Source organism: Aristolochia californica, unplaced genomic scaffold (assembly GCF_029961685.1).
Source record: "Aristolochia californica isolate CCGP_79_NKW_82.1479 unplaced genomic scaffold, dmAriCali1.0.hap1 SCAF_5, whole genome shotgun sequence".
NCBI lineage: Eukaryota > Viridiplantae > Streptophyta > Magnoliopsida > Piperales > Aristolochiaceae > Aristolochia > Aristolochia californica.
In genome coordinates, this window is record NW_027182214.1 from 11,289,497 (window position 1) to 11,305,245 (window position 15,749).

Sequence of the window (15,749 nt, forward strand, 5' to 3'; positions counted from 1 at the left end):
TTCGCGTAGACCAGTAGGTCAATTTATTTACAGCAGGCCTTATTGAGTCATTAAGGTTAGAGGTGGAGCTCCACGCACTTGTAGACTTAGCTCAACAATGAATCTAGATCGCGCACTAGACACTCGATCCATGGCCCGGGACCATAACAACCGACCTTCTCTTTTAGCTATTTTTTTCAAGGGCTAGCTAGGTTGCCGCTTTGGGAGGAAGAAGATGCCAGCCAGATTGATTTTTCCATTTTTTTTCCCATAATTGATTTCTACTGCACTATCTCTTCCATTCTGAGATTGTTGTCTTGCTGTCTAGAAAGTTGCCATCCGAAGATGCTCTCGCTGGTTTTCTGTTGTCCCACTCTGTTTGGAAGCAAGGATGACACCATCTTTCTATATTAAATGTTTCCCTAAGTTAGGAAACTTGATTTAATTGAGTACCTGGCCGAGTTCACCTAGCGATCTAGCGACCCGAGCATCGGTTACTATTTATGTCCCACTTGGGTTAGCCAACTCAAACCGAATATTCTCAGCCTGGGTCAACTTGGGTCTGAGTTAGCCACACTCATGTTAGGATCCTCACGAGCCATGGATCTTGTCACCCTCCTCTCTTCTCTTCCTTCCATTTCTTGCTTGACGTTACGGTATATTGATGGTGTGCTGAAGAAGAATTTCGGAAAGAGAATTGGGGGAAAAACGGGAGAGAGCTTGAATGAGCTCTCAAATTATTTAGCTAATTTACTCTAGGCTAAAGTAGACTCAATTGCTGCCTTTCATTAACCTAGCCGTCCCCTTAAATAGGGTTGAGGACGCCAAATACAATTCAGACCCCTTGGGTCAATGGTTCAAACCAAATAAATTCTAAACCAACCCAAACCAAAATCAATTACATAGAAATTGAAAATCACATTAATTAATTCCTACGCCTGCTGGTAACTCGTGATGCTATAGAGTACATAACATCACCCCCCTCTTGGATAAAGAGCTTGTCCTCAAGCTCGAAGGAAGGATAGAGAAGTTGAAATGCTGATAACGGCTCCGAGGTTGTGTCACTGGGGTTTGCATCGGCCCACTGGACGAGAATTTCCCAATCGCCTTGAATGTGGCATGCTTTCAATACCTGAACTGGAGTAGAAAGGACTCTGTCCTCATGGAGTGGCGGCAAAGGAGTGTGCAGTAGGGGCGAGTCACCTTAGAATGGCTTCAGTTGGGATACGTGAAATATATTATGTATCTTTGCCTCGGTTGGTAGCTGCAAGTGGTAGGCCACGGGGCCAATTTGGTCCAACACCTGAAATGGACCATAATATTTTGGAGAAGGCTTATGGCGCTTGGAGGCAGTTAGGGACAACTAGCGGTAGTGTTGAATCTTTAACCACATTTAGTCTCCTAGGGAATAAGATACCTCACGGTGCTTCTTATCATAATAGAGCTTCATAGAGTGCTGGGCCTCCTGGAGATGAGTACGTACCTCAGTGATCATAGCGTCTCTTTCAATTAATGCCTGGTCCAAAGTGACAACTTTGGATGCCCCTGGTTCATATGGTAACAGACAAGGTGGATCTCTACCATAAACTACCCCGAAAGGAGTAGTTCTCAATGCGATGTGGTAAGAGGTGTTATAGCAATATTCTGCCCAAGAAAGCCACTTCACCCACCATTTAGGTGAGTCCCCCACAAAACAACGAAGATACATTTCAATCGTGCGATTGACGACCTCAATTTGTCCGTCAGTCAGTGGATGATATGCAGACAACAATGCCAATTGGGTGCCCTGTAATTTGAATAATTCCTTCCAAAAGATACTGGTAAAAATGGCATCCATGTCACTGATAATGGATGTGGGAATTCCGTGTAATCAGACAATATGATCCATAAATAATTGAACAACCTGAGCAGTAGTATATGGATGCGCCAAAGCAATGAAGTGACCATATTTTGAAAAATGATCAACCACGACGAATATCACTGATTTACAGGAGGAAGTGGGAAGGCCATCAATGAAGTCCATTGAAATGTCGAACCAGATTTGAGATGGTAGTTGCAGAGGTTGTAGTAGGCCGGCAGGACTTAAAGATTCGGCCTTGTTTCATTCACAAATCTGACAAGCAGCTACATAATCAGCAATTGTGCTCTTCATACCCTTCCAATAAAACTCCCGACTGATTCTAAAATATGTTTTCTGTCGACCCTCATGTGTGCCATCATGGATAGAAGATAGGATGGTGGGAAGAATTGGGGATGTATGATGCATAAAAATCTTGTTTTTTTAGAGTATAAGACGATCTTGAATCATCCAATCATGAGCTGTTGTCCCCTGTTGAATATCCTGATATAATGAAATGAGTTCCGGATATTGATGTGTTTCCTCACGAATAGAATTCAGCAAAAGTGAATGTGGTTTGCTGATAGCATAAACATGTGGGTCTGGAATGTCCCGACGTGACAAAGCATCAGCCCCCAAGTTCGAACTACCTGGCTTATATTGAATAGTAAAATTGAAGCCCATGAGTTTAGTTAACCAATGCTACTGTGGTGATGTGGTGAGGTGCTGTTCAAGAAGATACTTGAGGCTGCAATGATATGTAGGAATGAGAAATGGTCATCCCCATAGATAAGGTCGCCAATGTTGGACAGCCTTGGCTAACCCAATTAGTTCCCTCTCATATGCAGCTAATTTGTGGTGGTGTTGTCCCAACTGGCAGCTGAAATAAATAATGGGGTGTCCCAATTGTTGTAACACTGCTCCTATACCTCCCCCAGATGCATCACATTCCACCACAAAGTCTTCATCAAAATCTGGTAATTGTAGTACAGGCGCTGAGGCTAAGGCCTCCCTTAACAGTTGAAAGGCCTGATCTGCTGAAGAAGACCAGTTGAATGCATGTTTTGTTAGAAGGTTGTTGAGTGGTGCTGCTATCTGGCCATAAGATTGGATAAATTTTTTGTAATATCCCGCTAGGCCCAAAAATCCCCTTAATGTTGTGAGGGAGGTGGGAGGCGGCCAATCTATTACTGCTTGTATCTTGCTCTGGTCAACTTTCACTCCCACAACTGATATGGCGTGACCCAAATATGCCACTTCAGAGGTGCCCATAGAACATTTGAATTTATTCAAAACCAAATGATGAGAGTGTAGAATGATAAATACCTGATGGAGGTGTTGGAGATGTTCGACCCAATTTTTGTTATAGACCAGGATGTCATAAAAAAATACTAACACATAGTGGCGTAGAATTGAGGAAAATATGTCATTCATGAGACCCTGAAAGGTGGAGGGTGCATTGGAGAGACCGAAGGGCATGACGAGGAACTCGAAATGACCGTGGTGCATGTGGAATGCATTCTTCTCCTCATCTGTTGGGTGAACTCTAATCTGATGATAGCCCGATTTCAAATCTAACTTGGTAAAAATCGTAGCACCATGTAACTCATCCAGCAATTCGTCCACCACTGGAATGGGGAACTTGTCTTTAATTGTCTTTAAATTGAGTTGCCTATAGTCGACACAAAACCTCCATGATATATCCTTTTTACGTACCAGTAAAACAGGTGAGGAGAAGGGAGACCGACTGGGCTGGATCACTCCCTGAGCGAGCATATTCATGCATTGTCTTTCTATTTCATCTTTCTTTATATGTGGCTAACGATAAGGGCGCACCACTACTAGATCGGTTCCCAACTTTAAACGAATGCGGTGATCACAGTGATGCACTGGTGGTAGACCTGTAGGGTCATTAAATAAATCCGCAAATACTGTAAGTAAAGGAGTTAAGTGACAATCACCGGTGTTCTGAAGCTGTAAAGTGTGAAGTGCGTTAGGTACCTATGCCACAATACCCTGTAATGTAATTTGGCCCCGTGGTGCTATAAATGTCATAGTCCGAGCCTGAAAGTCCCACAATATAGGGCCTAATAACTGAAGCCATTTGACCCCGAGCACCAAATCAAATCCGGCCAAAGGAATGACCAGTAAGTCCGCCTGAAATGAATGTCCCTCAATGGTAAAAGGTGTGTTTGCACATAACCCCACACTGGCAATTTCAGCCCCATTGGCCACTGAAACCGAGAGATCCCTTTGTTGTTGAATTTCCAATCCCAATTGTTTCGCTGCGGGCTCACTGATAAAATTATGTGTGCTGCCAGAATCAACTAAAGCTAGTAGCATGAGGTGGTGTAACTTGGCCTTTACCTGCATGGTATTAGAACTACGCAGGCCCTGCATGGCATGGAGGGAGAGTTCTGGTTCTTGTTGTTCCTCTTCAACAAATTCATTTTCAGGATGCTTTTCTGAACCTTCTTCCCAAAGTTCAATACTGAATAAACGTTTACAGGTATGTCCTGGAAGGAATTGTTCATCACAATTAAAACATAGGCCCTTGGCTTTTCTGGCCTCCATTTTCTGTTTAGTTAAAAATTTACATGGAAGAGTGTGGGGGGGCACACTTGTAGACTGGTTTGCTCGGTTAGGGGCAGAGGACCCAAAATGTGGGCTAGGTGCTGTACCCAGTATTCTGTTGTTCCAAAATGGTTTTCGACCTAAGGATTCTTTTAGAATTCTTTGTTTGTGTTCCACAACTCTGGCATAATTCATGACTGAGTCCAAGTCTGTCAGACCATGTAATTCCACTTCCAATCTAACCGCCTCAGTCAATCCAGCATTAAAAATCTGAATATGTAAGTGAGGAGGAACAAATTCACTGGCTCGGGCCAACCTTTCTTTGAACATTTTTTGGTACAATTCTAAGGTGCCAGTCTGTTTATAGTTAATCAATTCCCCCACTGGGTTGCTACTAGCTAGAGGTCCAAACCTCATCTGGCAAACATGTTTAAAGTGTAGCCAATCCTGAGTGGAATGGACATTTCGGTAGTGATGGAACCACATGAGCACTTCATCGAGCAGGTGGTAGGCGGCCAGTGTAACCTTGTCCATATCCACCGTTTGTTTATGATAGAAAAATTGTTCACATTTTGTGAACCACAGTAAAGGATCTTTAGAGCCATCATATGTAGGAAAGTTGAGTTTAAAGTACCTGGGAACCGTAGTTGGTCCTTGTGCGTGAGTAGCCATGGGAACAGGTTGTTGGCGTAGTGGTAGGCGTGGTGGTGGCGAGAAGTGTGGGTGATGTACTGGTTGTGGTTGAAAGTTAGTGGTTGGTGGTGGTGTTGGCGATTGAGTTGCAGCAAGTTGGCGGATGACTGTTTGGAGAGAGGATTCCAGCGTGTGCAATGTATTATGGATGTTAGTAATTTCAATACCTTGAAGAGTGGATCATTGTTGAAGTTCTGAAAGCACTTGACGTATGTCCTCTGGAGAAGAGGAGTCGCCGAGGGTCCTCCAGTCTGATACCACGTTGTTAAGATCCTCACGAGCCATGGATCTTGTCACCCTCCTCTCTTCTCTTCCTTCCATTGCTTGCTTGACGTTAAGGTATATTGATGGTGTGCTGAAGAAGAATTTCGGAAAGAGAATTGGGGGAAAAACGGGAGAGAGCTTGAAGGAGCTCTCGACCTGTTTAGCTAATTTACTCTAGGCTAAAGTAGACAGGGTTGAGGACGCCAAATACAATTCAAACCCCTTGGGTCAATGGTTCAAACCAAATAAATTCTAAACCAACCCAAACCACAATCAATTACATGGAAATTGAAAATCACATTAATTAATTCCTACACCTGCTGGTAACTTGTGATGCTATAGAGTCAAAAAAAACTCAGGCCACTTATTTTCTGCCTCGGTTATACATCTTTAGGTACCAAGTTCTATACCTATTTCTTTCGTGACTCAGCTATATTGGTCTTCTACTTGACTCAGCTCGACTCGGTCTCTTTTCTCTTGCTGGATTATTATCTTGGATTATTTCTCGATTCCAACATACTATTTGATGCAACTTCCTTATTTAGTGATGGACTATCTATGGATTATTTTATGGGTCATTCTTAAGGATTATTTGGTTCGTGTTATATGGGCCCATGCCCATTTCAGCTACTGCTATTGTCTCCCTTTGGCTTAGACATTATTATTGAAGGGCTTCTTAGTTGTTAATTGTTGTCAACATTGGTTATTCTGGTGAAGAAGAAAGCACATGGTGGCCCCAGAATATTATCTGCTGGGTGATTAGCCATCACTCCCTTTATTTGGCATTTTTACGCCTACCATTTGAGAGTCGGTGTCTTGTGGAGGGACACCATGATGGAGTTTATTACTACACTTTTGAGCAATGCCTATAGACCCACTACGTATAGAGGATAGGAGTGTACCCAACATCTATCATGAGTTCAGTCTATTATTCATCCAAGAGGTGTTTTTTGAGCTACATGAGAAAGTGGGTAGACTTTGTGCCCCATAGTAGGGCTACTTTTTCGCCTATGAAATTGAGCGAAAAATGTTTTTGACTCTAACCATTTGGATGGAGTATGGAGCAATATCTTATGGCTAAGAGTGATTTTACTCTCTCTTATATTATACTACCTGGGTCTCTAAGAGACCGCCAGCTTGAGGGGGGTGTTAAAAGATATGGTGGACTACCATTTTATACCGGAAGATCGTATACACCATTTGCAGCAAGCAAGACCTTCATGATGTTCTCTCACCCCCAGCTTGAGGGGGAGTATTGAAAGATGTGCCCAAACCCACACGACCAAGGAAGACCTACTAGTTCAAGTGTGTGGAAGATGGCCTAAAACCCACAAGACCAAGGAAGGCCCACACATCCAAGAGAGGTGGAAGATGAGCTTAAGGCCCACAGGCCCACACAATGATGGCAATATGGTAAATAATGAGTCATCTCATAAAGATGACATTGATGTAATTAATTTAAGTTTTAGGGGCATTATTGTAATAATGTAAGATTGTTAATCTATAAATTGAGCTTCAAGTGAAGGGTTAGGACACAAGTCTATAACCTCTTTTCTTCCTCCTTCTTTATCCCAATGAACCTCTCTCTCCTTTGCTCCATGAACTAAATCCAAGGAGGCCTAAAAAACAACAAAGAGTATTTTTCCTTTCCCTTTCAAAAAAATTTCAAGGAAAAAGGGATCACTCATTAATCATTTTGTATTTATACACCTCAACAGAATGGTGTATCCGAAAGAAAACATCGCTATCTTGTGGAAGTTGGCCAAACAAATATGTTGTCTATGAATGTTCCCCATTTTGATTGGCTTTATATAGTCATCACTGCTTGTTTTTTATTAACAGTATGCCCTCCATTGAGCTCAAAGGTGCCACCCCCTTCTCCAAACTATTTCTCGATTCAGTTCCCTTCCTGTTGGCACCTAAGGTATTTGGATTCACATTGTTTTTTCATCACTTGGGGCCTCCCCAAGGTAAATTCATTCCCTGGTCTATTAAGTGCATTTTCATGGGTTATACCAAAGATAAAAAAAAAGGCTATGTGTGTTACTCTCCATCCTTGAAGAAAATGTTTATCTCAGCCGATGTTTCCTTTTTTGAGCATCAACCATATCTGTCTGCTAGCTCTCCTCCTGGTTTCTCATCTTCTATAGGGATGCCAAAGCCACTTATTCCAATGGATTATGATTTTCATACTGTGGACAAGCCTTCTGAAGACTCTTTCTACACCCGTTGATCAGTAACCAGTGGAGTCTTCATATGAACCTAAGGTTTTTTCTCCTCCTCCATCTCCTATAGTTTATGGACCACCTTAAGATACTAGGACCATTGCACTTCTTAAAGAGCCCCACTACACTACTGTTAGACTTCCATCCAGTTCACATCCTATCTCTCATTATGTTTTCACTCATCGGTTGTCTCTAACTTGTGTCTCTTTTTTGTTCTCTATGTCTTCTTCCACCATTCCTTCTTGTTATGAGGAGGTTTTCACTTATCTGACGTGGATATCTGCCATGGATGAAGAGATTTAGGCTATGTACCACAATTCCATTTGGCATTTGGCCACTCTTCTACCAGGAAAAAATAAAATCGGGTGTAAATGGGTCTTCTCCCAAAATTATAATCCATATGGTTCTACTGCTAGATACAAGGCTTGGTTGGTTTGTAAAGGTTATACTCAATCTTACGGTGTTGATTATGAAGAAATCTTTTCTCCTGTTTACAAGATGAACTCGGTTAGAGTTCTACTTTCTCTAACAGTCAATTTTAAATGGGAGTTACATTAGTTAGATGTCAAGAATGTTTTCTTGAATTGTATACTCACTAAGGAAGTCAACATGTGCCAACTGCCTAGTTATGTGGTTGAGGGGGAGAAAGTATGTCAGCTAAATAAAGCAATATATGGGTTGAAACTATTGAATTTAGGATCCCTTTTCCATGATCACGAACAAGAGAAATAAGAAAGAAAAATGAGAAAAGGGGAGGAAATCTCTCGGTAGAGAAGAGAAAAAATAAAAAAGAAAAGGGTGAGCTACATCAAGTAAGGAGAGGGAGAGAGAGAACCAACTCGGGATTGAATGTGTAACTTTATTAATTCCGAATTACAACCTCTCTATTTATAGGAGAGGAGGAGGTAGAGTCCTCATACAAGTTTTCATTCAATCCTAATTACATTCTAACTCTAACTCTTCAATATAAGTATGTCTCAATATAAGTAAGTCTATTCAAACTAGAACTCCTAGAAGACTATTTGGAGTAGAACTAGGAGTTATTTATTATCCATGTGAATATAAGGGATAAGCCCACTCATGGCCTTATCCTAGTGGGACTCTCATGATTCTCCAGCATACCTTGATAATTGTGCCAACTAGTGAGATCTTGTGGGCCCCACTTGATCTTCAAGTCTTCTAAATCAACTCAGCTTGTGCTTCTTGATTCCTTTACTCGAGTTTGCTTTGGGAGAGGACTCTTCTTGGTGTCCCAAGTCCTCTAGGATTCTTCTTGATGACCTACGTCCTCATGGTGGGTCCCACCAGATCGATCAACATGGTGGGCCTCACATTGTACCACTACACCTCAAGCTGGGGGTGAGAAGACGTCATAAACACCCAGCTTGCTACATATGGTAGACATGATCTTGTGAGTGACTGGTTTGGTGAGGATGTCTGCAACTTGATTTTGTGAGGAGATGTGCTTCAGGGATAAGAGACCAGCTTGGAATTTTTCTTGTATAAAGTGGCAATCAACTTTAATGTGCTTTGTCCTCTCATGGAAGACTGGATTCAATGCAATATGTATTGTTGCTTGGTTGTCACAATATAGATCCATTGGAGCTTCTTTATAAAATCCCAATTCAATGAGAAGGGACCTTATCCATAAAAGTTCACTTATAGTGTGTGCCATGGCTCTGTATTCTGCTTCTGCACTGGACTGTGCTACCACATTCTATTTTTTGCTTTTCCATGTAACCAGATTTCCTCCAACCATCGTGCAAAACCCAGAAGTAGATTTTCTATCATCTCGGGATCCAAACCAGTCAGCATCCGCGAATCCCTCAATGTTGAAGTGTCCATGTTTTTTTTATAGAGGAGCCCCCTTCTAGGAGCCCCTTTCAGATAACATAGTATCCTCTCAAGTGCTTGCCAATGACTAAGTTGTGGCTTGTGCATGTACTGACTTACCACACTTACTGCATATGAAATATCTGGCCTCGTTACACATAAGTAAATAAGAAGCCCTACTAACCTTTGATATTTTCCAATATCCATGTCTTCTTCAGTGCCTCCACATAACTTATTATTTGCATCCATAGGAGTGTCTACCGGTTTGCATCCCAACATACATGTTTCTTCTAGTAGATCAAGGGCATATTTTCTTTGGGATAGAATAATCCCATGTCTGGATTGTAAGACCTCAATACCCAAAAAGTATTTCAGTAATCCAAGATCCTTTGTCTTGAATTCAGCACATATTTTTTCTTTTATTTTTTGAATGCCCTCAGAGTTACTTCCAGTTAAAATGATATCATCAGCATAAATAGCTAGAATCACCTTACCTCTTGTTGTGTTCTCAATAAATACCGAGTGGTCTGCAGACCATCTGTAAAAACCTGCCTGTATGATGGCTTGACTAAAATTTTCAAACCATGCCTGTGGGGATATCTTTAGCCCATATAGAGATTTTTTAAGGCGACATACAGACTCCCACTCAATCACATATCCAGGTGGTTGTTGCATATAAATTTCTTCTTTTATATCGCCATTGAGAAAGACCTTTTTGACATCCAGTTGATATATTGGCCATGATGAATTAGATGCCAAGGATAATAATATACATACCAAGGTCATTTTTTCCACTGGAGACAATGTCTCATCATAATCAATGCCATAGCATTGAGTGTATCCTTTAGCAATCAGTCAAGCTTTCAGTCGTGCAATAGTCCCATCCGGATTATGTTTAATTGTATAAACCCACTTGCAACCAACGGGTTTTTTGTCAGTAGGTAGAAGAACCAGTGACCATGTATGATTCTCATTTAGTGCCTTCATTTCTTCATCCATTACTGCCTTCCACCCTGGATGTTGTAGAGCCTCCTGATATGACTGTGGAACAGATATGGAGGAAATAGAAGAAAGAAACTTACAACATAAAGCTGAGAAGCGATGATGAGACACAAAATTGGAGATAGGATGAGGAGTAGAAGGTTGAGTGCATGAATGAGGTTCTTTTCTTATAGCAATAGGACAAGTATCAAATTCCGGACCAAAAACAACTGGTGATGAAGGACTTACCTCTGGTGGATCCGACAACTCGGCAAGTGTGGTATTGGCCACTATCTTTGGGGGGTGAACAATCTCTATATCATGAGGCACAACCGGTTGAGGAGAACTTTGTACTTATGACATACCAGGTGGAGCGCTATCAGAATAATATGAGTCTTCAAAGAATGTTACATCCTTGGACACAAATAAACGTTGCAAAAGGGGACTATAACAAACATAACCCTTTTGTGCTCGAGAGTATCCCAAAAAGATACACTTTATAGATTTAGGGTCAAGGTTGTTGTGTCTAGGTAAAGTATTATGAACAAAACATTGACAACCGAAGACTTTCAATGGTAATGCATACGGATCATCATGTTGTAAAAGTGTAGAGTAGGGGGATTTATTCCCAAGAACAATAGACGGTAGACGATTTATAAGAAAACACACTGTAAGGACAGCATGGGGCCAATAAAAATATGGAACTTTCATGGCATATAATAGACCTCGAGCTACCTCAAGAATATGATGATTTTTTTGTTCGGCTACACCATTTTGTTGAGGAGTGTAGGCACATGATGTCTGATGGATAATGTCATTCTCTTGACAAAAGGGGTCAAGGTCTTTTGAAATATACTCTTTGGCATTATCAGACCAGAGGATTTTTATCTTCTGACCAAATTGTGAGTGTACCATCGCATAAAAAGATTTAAAAATAGATGGTATCTCAGAATGCTCCTTAAAAATAAACAACCAAGTTGTGCGAGTGAAATCATCAATAAAAGTGATAAAATATTTGGCTTGAGAAATATTAGAGACACTCAAAGGCCCCCAAACATCAGTATGAATCAATGAAAAGGGAATGACTTTTGACTTCTGGATGAGGATAGTATGTACTCCTTTGATGTTTACTTAACTGACATACCTGACAACTAAATTTTTACCTTATCTTAAGAGATGGAAACATATGATGAAGAGATTGTATGGAAGGATGTCCCAACCGATTGTGCCATAATCGTGTCTCATTCTCAATAGTAGACACCATATTGACCTTTGGCACGTCCAAGTAGTAGAGCCCCCCTTGTTCATGGCCTCCACCAGTCACCTGCTTCGTTATAAGATCCTGAAAAACACATGAAGTAGGTGAGAAGGTAACCGAGCAATTAAAATATTTTGTAAGCTGACTCACAGAGAGAAAGTTTAAAGGAAAGGAAGAAACATAAAGAATAACATTGAGCGGAAGTGATGGGGTGACAGAAGTGGAACCTTTTCCCTCGACTTTGGTTTGAAAACCATCAGTTATGGTAACAAACTTGTGTGAAAGACTCGGAGATAAAGAATGTAATAAAGTTTTGTTACCTATAAGATGCTTGGAGGCTCCTGAATCAATTATCCAGGATGAAGAGGAGGCAAATAGCATATCTGAAGTAGTAGTGGCAGCAATAGTGGCAGAGGGGCTAGGAGAGGACCCTAGCATGGTCTTTATTTTTTGAAATAATTCATACTCTTCGTCAGTAATAATTTTTTGTGCAGCTGGTGTTGGGGGATGGTCTGCTTGAGCATCACTAATGAGGGCTTGATTAGCCCTTGTTGATTCTGACTTGACATTAGCCTTATAGCATATTTCTTTATAGTGGTCATATCTACCACAGTAAGTGCATGCCCTATAACGGCACTGGTCTATAGTGCGGCCCCAAAATTTACAATGAGTGCATTTAATATCATATGTTCTGTCAGCACTATAGGGTCTATGCAGTGTATCAAGGCTTGAATATAGTTTAGTACAAGTCTCCCAAATATGTTTAGCAATGTCAAGATGAATAACATTACTAGAGACATGTGCTTCCATGCTATTTATCAGCCCACCAATTACCAAAGTATCATTCTTTAGCCATTTCATATAAAAAATATCATCTTCATCAATAGGTGGTCCTCGGGTAGTGAGGTGACCAAGTAGGTCTTTGGTTATGAGAAACCTCCTAACCTAGGTGGACCAATTCATAAAATTTGATACCCCACGTAAGGGTATGGTGGTGATTTTCAATATATCACCTTTGATATTCTTATTCTCATCAGCCATGATAGGCTCTTCTTCTTCAAAAACTTCAAATAATATCACCAAGTAGCACTTCTTTAATAAAATCGGTATATGTAAATATAGCATCAATGCTAAATAATTTTTTTCCAGAAAACCACTCATAAGAGGCTCAATAGCAATTTTCTATTATCAGGGAAATCTTATCCCACGAAAAAAAATTCAATAATCTAAGTATGGACTGGTCTCGGCAAACAGAATTTCCAAACCGATAAAACTATTTTGATAGGTCCTTCTAGATAGAGGGGAATGCATATTCATAACATAATAAGATCAAAGCATTCACATATTCATCCTTGAATCATCATCTAAAAACAAGAACCAGTAGCATAAAAAAATATTTTTGAACACTTATCTCTTGGCTAGTGTTCTTTCTTCATACAAGAGCCTTCTTTGAGTGGTGTTGATCATTACTTCTCTAGAGCATTCCTTTGTCGAGGGATCCTAAATATGTTGCTCTGATACCATGTTGAATTTAGGGTCCCTTTTCCATGATCACGAACAAGAGAAATAAGAAAGAAAAATGAGAAAAGGGGAGGAAAGCTCTCGGTAGAGAAGAGAAAAAATAAAAAAAAGAAAATGGTGAGCTGCGTCAAGTAAGGAGAGGGAGAGAGAGAACCAACTCGGGATTGAATGTGTGACTTTATTAATTCCGAATTACAAGCTCTCTACTTATAGGAGAAGAGGAGGTAGAGTCCTCATACAAGTTGTCATTCAATCCTAATTAGATTCTAACTCTAACTCTTCAATATAAGTAAGTCTCAATATAAGTAAGTCTATTCAAACTAGAACTCCTAGAAGACTAATTGGAGAAGAACTAGGAGTTCTTTATTATCCACATGAATATAAGGGATAAGCCAGCTCGTGGCCTTATCCTAGTGGGCCCCTCATGATCTCCAATGCACCTTGATAATTGTGCCAGCTCGTGAGATCTTGTGGGCCCCACTTGATCTTCAAGTCTGCTAAATCAACTCAGCTTGTGCTTCTTGATTCCTTTACTCGGGCTTGCTTTGGGAGTGGACTCTTCTTGGTGTCCCAAGTCCTCTAGGATTCTTCTTGATGACCTACATCCTCATGGTGGGTCCCACCAGCTCGAGCAACATGGAGGGCCCCACATTGTAACAGAAACAATATCTGCTGGCTTTCTTTGATATATTTACCATTATGGTTACAAAACTTGGGTTAAAGAGGTGTGAAAGTGATCACTCAGTGTTTACTAGAAATTCTAGGGCAACATTCTTATGGCAGTATATGTGGATGATGTTGTTATTACGATCAATGACCTTTGTTGTATTCAGAAGGTAAAGCGGGACTTTTGTTAAGAATTTCGAAACCAAGGACATCGGGCTTCTCAAGCACTTCATTGGGATTGAGGTTCTTCAATCTAGACTTGGTATAGTCCTATCAAAAAGGAAGTTCGCGCTTGATTTTTTGAAGGAGAACAGGAGACTTGGATGCAAGCCTGAGGACACACCTATGGAACCTAATGTTAAGTTGTGTGCATGAATTGGTAGAGATGTTGATGTTGGTTAGTTTCACAAGGTAGTTGGGAAGCTGATCTATCTCACAGTCAAAAAACCATATATTTCCTATTTTATCGATGTTATCGGCTAGTATATGTGTCAACCACAACAATCACATTGGGAAGCATTGGAAAGTGTTGAATTTATGGAAAAGAGAAATATTTCATTGACTTGTTGTAATCAGAGTACATGAACCTCTATTTATAATAGTGGAAGGTAGTAGAGTCCAATTACAATTAAACTACCATTATCCCAATTACACCCAAACTCTAACACTTAAAGATAAGTCCTAGCATAATTAAATAACCCAATATAAATAGACTAAAATACCTTTAAACTGAAACTCATCTATGAGACCTGCTTCCATAATAAATTTAGCCTTGTAAGACTTCTTATTGTGTAAGACTCATCATGCCTCCTCACGTGATCATGGTGGATCCCACCAGCTTGTGTGATCATGGTGGGTCCATATCTTATGGGCTTGGGTCCATCTTCCAATACACTTGGATATGTGGGCCTTATTTCGTCATATGGGCTTGGGCCCATCTTCCAACACTCCCACCAAGCTGGGGGTGAGAGAAACATCATGAAATCCCAACTTGTTGCAAATGATGTATAGGATGTTCTCGTATAAAATGGCAGTCCTCCATATCTTCCAACACTCCCCCTTATGCTGGTGGTCTCTTCTCTGAGGCCGAGCTAGCATAAGATAAATGAGAGTAAAATCACTCCAAGCCATATAACATTGCTCCATACTCCAGTCATAACCCATGATGGATGTAGGGCACACTCCTAACTTTGTAGGTAGTGGGTCTATACACAATGCTCAGAAGTGTAATAAAACTCCTCTATCACCCTAGACATCGACTCTCAAGTGGTAGGAGTGATAAATGCCAATTAAGGGCGGGGGGGGGGGGGGGGGGGGGGGAGGATGTTACAGTTAACATAGACCCACGTGTATATATAAAAAAAAAAGTCTCAATGGACTTAAAACGCCCATATATATATATATATATATATTTATGTATGAACTAAAAACACTAACCAAAGCAACACACAAGAGGTTGGTCCAAAGGGGTATTTGAGAGTCAAATAAAGGATGGTAGGAGAGAGGCTGCCAAATTACTAATGGGTAATGGGTAATGGATAAAGGGGAAGATAGGATGCGGAGGCCATCACTTCTTCAACAATAATGTCTCATCCAAAGAGACAATAGCTACAACTGATATGGGCTTGGGCCCACGTACCAAATAATGAAAATCCAACGACCCATAAAATAATTTGATGTGAGTTTGTGCACCAAATAATATACAGACTATGGAATATGTTGCGTATACCTCAAAATAATAATCCAGCTAGAGAATTAGAATAGAGTTGCACCGAGTCAAATAGTAGACCAAAATAGCTGAGTCACGGCAAAAATATATGTAAAACTGGGACCCGGACCCATATATCCAATGTAGAAAACAAGTGGGCTGAGTCAATTGACCTGGCTGAGTTGACCTAGACCGGCTTGGGCCGAGTTA